Raw genomic sequence first — 7,500 nt, 5'->3', positions numbered from 1 at the left:
AATTATTGAATGAACGTGTTTTGTGGCTACATTTTATATATCACTATCGATACATAATTATGTCAACGTTTCTACGTATATATCTATACATGTATATCATATGCGTATGTCTGTATTATATATATATATATATATATACATATATATATACATACATATATATATATATATATAGTATTTGCTGTTGATATTATACATGTATACTTATGCAGATAAAATTAAGTTTAATAATTTCCACGCTAGTTACCAGCTTTCTTTTAATTATAATTGTATTTGATTATTTCTCTCTTCCTCTTGGATGCTCACTGGCCGAGTGGATTAGAGCGTCGTTACTTGCGACGGAGGTCGAGGTGCCGGCAGTTCGGGCTCTGCCACCAGCGAGTTGGACCAAGGGCATGGTTCATTAAATCCCAAGCTACAAAGTCCTCTGTAAGGGGTACCACTATAGATGTTAAACAGAATATATATGACACAGTCTATTTCCAAGTATTTTTTTACTTTGTGCCGCCAGACGATTTTATTCACCTGCCTGTGACCCCTTCGGTCACGTGACTGTCCAAAAGGATAGAAGCGCTGGTAAGCCAGATTACAAAAACAAATCAACTCACTTATTAGTGGTATGATCATTGTTCTCGAAGGCATGGTTGATGGTATCTCTTGTGATTATTTCCATCAATTTTCCTGTGAATCATGCTCAAATTATGTATCTGTCGATCTCTAGATTTGTCTTCTAGTCCTTTTTGGGTACAAGAGCAATGTCTACAAATATCTATTAATTATATATATAAATATATATATATATATATATATATATATATATATTATATATATATATATATATATATATATATATATACATATATATAAATATATGCGTAAGTAACCACTAGGAAAAGTAAACTAACGAAGCAGAGCGCTTTCGTATAATTACATCTTCAGTGCAGATACAATGAAGGAATTAATTCCTTCTTTGTATCTGCACTGAAGATGTAATTATACGAAAGCGCTCTGCTTCGTTAGTTTACTTTTCCTAGTGGTTACTTACGCATTTGTGAACACACGCTCCTAGTGTTTTTATTGCATATATATATATATATATATATATATATATATATATATATATACATATATAAATGTGTGTGTGTGTGTGTGTGTGTGTGTGTGTGTGTGTGTGTGTGTGTGTGTGTGTGTGTGTGTGTGTGTGTGTGTGTGTGTGTTTAATTTGGTTTCTGACGGAGAGGTATTTTCATCCCTGATTTTTTCTTTTAAAGATTCTCTACTTCACTCACTCACACACACACACACACACACACACACACACACACACACACACACACACTGTGAACCGAACCATATATGAACTCTGAACTCTCATCCAGGAAAGTAACGCCTGTCAATCACGGCCCCAACACGTGACCCAAGGCCATGGTGACTCACGCACGCACGCACTCACTCACACACGCAAACATACACGCGCTTGATCTATCTGATGCCCTTTTGTTCTCTTCTACTCTTCTTCGAGGAAATTCTTCAACTCTCGAATGCTCTGAGGATCAACCACCCAAACAACCATCGTTGTAGACCTCCCCCTTTCCCTTTCCCCCCCGCCCTCCGTATTACCCCCTCCCCACCCCTTTCCCCCTCACCCTCCGTCTTACCACCTTCCACCTTCCCCTCCCCCAATCCCTCCCTTCTTCCTTCAGATCGTAACATGCGATCTAATATACTGCAACTTGTGACCTTGTTGACTAAAACCTATGACCTAATGCGTCATAACCTGTGACACTATAGATCACAACCTTTGACCCAATACATCATAACTTGCCGCCCCATAAATCACAACCTGTGACCCATCATATCGTAGCCTGCACCCCTCCCTCTTCAACCAAGACCACACCCTATAGTTCCTATAGACCACACCCAGTTGTATTCCATAATAAGAACTTCGATTGTCAAGCAAGAGTTTGGTTGAATCATAACCTCACCTCACCATCCCGCTCAGTGGAAAACGAGAAACCCATGGTAAGGCAAAGCTCTGTCAGTTACGGTAAGCCGCTTTTTTTTTTTTTTTTTTTTTTTTTTTTTTTTTGACGTTGTGTCGCTTCCTCGGGTTCATAACCAACACCGAAAATGCCTCTCGATGGCATACTATGATTAAGAGGCATACTGAAGCATTCTTACAGGACATAATGGAAGCAAACCAAGACACTTAGGTATCCTCTTGTACTGTATTCCTCACCGTCTTGTTCACGGACCTCTTGTGAGCCACAGATTATACCATTTGGATCCAAAAACCAAAATCTACTGCGAGTTAGCGAATATCACATAGGTTTACAAAGGACAATCGTGCCTACAGGAGACATTAGTGCTTGATGAAGTCTTTCCCAGGGCGTTATGCAACAGTACTGCATAAGCGTAGCATACATGGCGAAAAACAGGTTGAACACAGCCTTTTCTAGTTCATCGAGAATAATCTCTAGACTAGTTTTATTTTTGAGTCTTTTATATTACAAATAAGGACGATCACTGGCCGAGCGGATTAGAGCGTCGCTGCTTGCGGCAGAGGTCGAGGTGACAGTTCTAACTCTGCCACCAGCGAGTTGGACCAAGGGCATGTTTAATTAAATTCCACGGTACAAAGTCCTCTGTAAGGGTTACCGTCCTAGCCTCCTGATAGGGGAAGTTCGTGACGTTAAACTAAATCCAAGCCAAATCATATTACAAATAAAGTAGTTGCAAGGAAATAGTGTAAAAGTTAACATCTACACAAAACATAACATTCTCTTGCCTTCAAAAGCCAATATGTAAATTAGTCTTTACTGTGATGGAAAATATATACAAAGTCATTGTTAATCACCTTGAAATGTTTACTACGACAATTATCATCTGTGTGAATTCAGCTTGTCAATAGAAAAAAAAAATTGTCTTTTTATTATGTTTTTTTTTTAACTTTTAATTCTGGATAATTGCAAGAGGTTACCGAAATGAAATGCGCTTAAATCTATCATTTTTTCATCATTCACAAAGGATTTTGCTAAGCTAAGTAATGTGAGAAATTACATTATCATTCAGCGTTTCAACCTCCTTAGATTTTTTTTTTTTTTTTTTTTTTTTTTTTTTTTTTTTTTTTTTTTGAGTAGAGTACCCCAAGACACTATAGAGGAAGCCGGAACCTATTTCCTGGCCACACCGTGTCTGTTATAGTCGAATCTCCATTATTAGACACTATGGAATGTGGCTTACCAGCGTTTCTATCCACAGGGATGATCTCTCGTGTTATTATCAACTATGGACTGTGTGTGGATGATGTGATCATACAAAAGGTCATAGACGTTGATACGAAATATTGTAGAGATAGGGTACATACAGTTGCTCAAAAGTCACTTGACCTTTGACCTAATATGTGGTGTCAGCAAGACAGGGCAACACGGAGGCAATATTTCTGTATTGTGTTAAAATTCCATACATGTATTTGTAACAATAAGGTAGTTATAAAAAATCAGATACACTCAGATACAATGGGAAACATATCAGTAAAGCCCTTTTGATATTTTCAACTTAATATTCTTCACCATATTTCCTCCATATGTATACATACATATGTGTATATACAATGCATACGGATACATATATGCAGATATATGCATATACGCATATACGGATATATTTATATACATGTATATATGCATATATATCTGATGTACGTAGGAAGTCATATGTGCTTTTATTACATTGCTACTGCATAGCGATGATAGGATATTATTTTTATTGACGATTTTATTCAGTTGGCAACGTCCCAAGAACTGAAGCTGTCAAAGGAATCTCGAATGAGAGGTTGTAAGTGTTATTCATAGAATTAAGTACATGGTCTCCCCGTTCCAACTTTTCACAAATTGATACAATTTGTTCCATAGAACTTCGGACACGTAAAGTGGGGACTCAATGGAACTGAACGAAACTCAGAGAGACTGAACGATGTGCTCAGGTGAATGAAAGATGACTACTATTTCGGGTGATAAATGTCATGTGGTAGGTGTCGATCTCAGAGTTGGGTGTTGATGAGTAGGTGTCGATCAGACCATTGCAGGTGTCTGGAACAACGTCGACCTGAGGGGCGACCGCTTGTATAAGGAGACAAATATACTCGAATAGAATCGTTTGACGTAACCAGAACAAAATGTAACAACCTCGTTTTTTAAACTCCTAAGTTGAACAGAATCATTACCTGTTAACCAGAATAAATTCTAGAATGTTTTATTAACGATATCTGAACATGATCTATAGTCGGCGAGAGCAGTTGCAACATATTTAATCTATACAAAATATCGGACGATTCTGAGACTCCATCTTCTATTATTCTCTCAAGACATCTATTTTTCTCTCTCTCTCTCTCTCTATATATATATATATATATATATATATATATATATACATATATATACATATATATATACATATATATATATATAATGTATATATATATATACATATATATATATATATACAAAATATATATATACATGTATATATATTATATATATATAATATACATATAATATATATATATATACACATATATATATAATATATATAATATATATAATATACATATACATATATATATTATACATATATATACATATACACACACACACACACATATATATATATATATATATATATATTATATATATATATATATATATATATCATAGTACAAAAGTCACCAATGAAGAAGAAACCTCAGAAAACAGCACAATTCACCAAATTAATTTTGGTCACTTACAACCTGATTACAATTTTTTTTAATGATAAATTTACCTAATTTATAAATGCCATTACTAATATTAAGATTAGAACTTTCAGAATGTTTTATAATACTACTTTCTATTATGTTTCTATTGACAAATGAATTACAAGAAATAATAACGGAAGCATTAGTCCAATTAATACAATGATTGAAATTTTTCATGTGAACAAATAGAGCATTGGATTCTTGTGCTGTTTTAACACTATATTTATGTTGTTTAATTCTAGTTGATAGTTCTTTGCCCGTTTGTCCAATGTAATACTTTTCACAATCTCTGCAAGGGATTTTGTATATGCAGCCATCAGAATCAGCGGGAGAATTCTTAATTATTAATTTCTTAAAAGTACATGGGTTATTAAAAGCTACTTTAATATTCCATGTTTTAAGTAGATGAGGAACTTGAGAAAGATTGTTACTGTAAGGTAATACTAAGAAGTTCTTAATGTCAAAAGAGGGAGGGGTTGATTCATATATATGTATATGTATTTTTTTGCCAGAAACAGAGCGTTATCTAAAAATATTCTAGGGTACTTTAATCCTAAACCTCGGTTAACAATAGACTCAAATTCTTCATCAATGAATTCTGGGCTGCATATACGCAAGGCACGTAAGAACATGGAAGAAAATACAGATTTTTTTTTACTTTATCTTGGTGTACAGAGTAATAATGAATATAAGAAAGCACATTTGTTGGCTTTCTATAAATACTATACAAATGTGTATAGTCCCTTAAGGAAGATAACAATGAAAGATAAGCTCATGTCGATGGAAGATACCCAAAGACTTTCCTTAGGTGATCCTCCAGCCGGGCGGCGACGTCGATGAGGAGCAGGCCCTTCTCAACCAATTGTGATGTAATATATATATATATATATATATATATATATATATATATATATATATATATATGAGAAATTCGCTGGTGAACAGCGACATCAACCAGATGATTTATATTATTGTCGCGCAGAGGATTCGAACCTACTACTCTGATGCCAAGAGACTCCATTGTCAGTCGCCTTAACCCACTAAGCCACTGATGGTCTAAAACTGTATGACCTCGAAACGCTACTGGTTCCCGAGATTAGGAAAGGTCGCTAACTCCCACCCATATTTCCTTTTTCACCATACAGCTAACCACACTCGTAGCAGGGGGTAAGGACCGGAACGAATCACTTTCACGCTTATCGCCATTATAATTTTATGAGAAATTCGCTAGTGAACAGCGACATCAATCAGATAATTTTTATGACCGTCGCGCAGAGGATTCGAACCTACTGATCTGATGCCAAGAGGTTCAATTTTCAGTCGCTTTAACCCACTAAGCCACTGATGGTCTAAAACTGTATGAACTTGAAAATGAAAATAACGGAAAATTACCTTTTTTAGACACAATTATTCATAGAATAGATAAAAATGTGAAATTTTCAGTATACCGGAAACCCACCAATAAAAAAGACTACATACACTTTTATTCAGAACATAATGAAACTAAAACAGGTATTATAATAGGTTTCTTCCTCAGAGCATTTCGTATATACAGTAAACAATTTCTAGATCTTGAATTACAACATATCAAATTCAAATATCCAAAAGGTCTCTTATGTAGATTGAAAAAGAAAGCCAAAGAAATAATTAACAAAAGTAAAAATAGAAATTATAATAAATGTAATGATGAAACCCGATACATTACAGTACCAAACTCTAATATCATTTCACACTTAGACACTTTTCTCCTAAAAGCGGGCATTAAAATAGCCAGGACATCAGGTAACAAAGCTGGACATTTGGTCACACGTAGCTACAATAATCCCACTAACGAAAACAGCATTGATTATAAAATCCCGTGTAAAAACTGCCCCTCTTCATATTTTGGTGAATTTGGTCGCGAACTTAATAAACGGATAAATGAACATAAAAATGACGTAAAAGCCCATAGATCTTCTAACTCCATAGTAATGCATGTGGATAAGCATGGCCACCTTCCAGACTGGAACAACACAGCCATATCAAATAAAGGATCATCCAAGTAATTGAGGAAGACAACTGAACCAGCATACATTAACACTAACAACATTAACCATAGAGAAGGCTTTATATGTTTAGCAAAAGCCACAAGCTTATCAATAATAAAAAAAAAATACGCAAATAGAATAACAAGCTCTCCGAAGCGTTCCATGAGATGACCCGTCTATGTATAAAATCCCATGCTATGTTTGAGTTGTTAGCTTTGTGATCAAGACCCTGCGGGTCGAAACGTTAAAGCATAAAATTCTCCCATTACTCCTCGTCTGCTTCCTCCATCTTCAGTCTTATATATATATATATATATATATATATATATATATATATATATATATATATATATATATATATATATACATACATACACTTATATATGTGTGTGTGTCTCTATGTCTACTTGTGTGTGATTCAAAATTGTCTTGCTCATGTGCTGGACTAGTGATTGTCATTCGTTACTCTTTCGAACGAGATCTCGGACTTCGTAGTGTCCCACATTAAGATAATCCTGTATGTGTGTATATAAAGAATCATGTGAAGACACTAAAGGGCAGACAGGCCGGCAGTTGGGCTATATAGATAGAAGGGAGACAGAGGGACGGATAGGTATGGTCACATAAGTAGACAGACAAACAGACAGGTATCAAGACAGACAGAGAGGTAAACACACA

Source organism: Oratosquilla oratoria, chromosome 37, assembly GCF_046742065.1.
Source record: "Oratosquilla oratoria isolate Oo_2021 chromosome 37, ASM4674206v1, whole genome shotgun sequence".
Taxonomy (NCBI): domain Eukaryota; kingdom Metazoa; phylum Arthropoda; class Malacostraca; order Stomatopoda; family Squillidae; genus Oratosquilla; species Oratosquilla oratoria.
The sequence above is the reverse complement of the archived record's forward strand: the minus strand, read 5'-3'. Positions refer to the sequence as shown.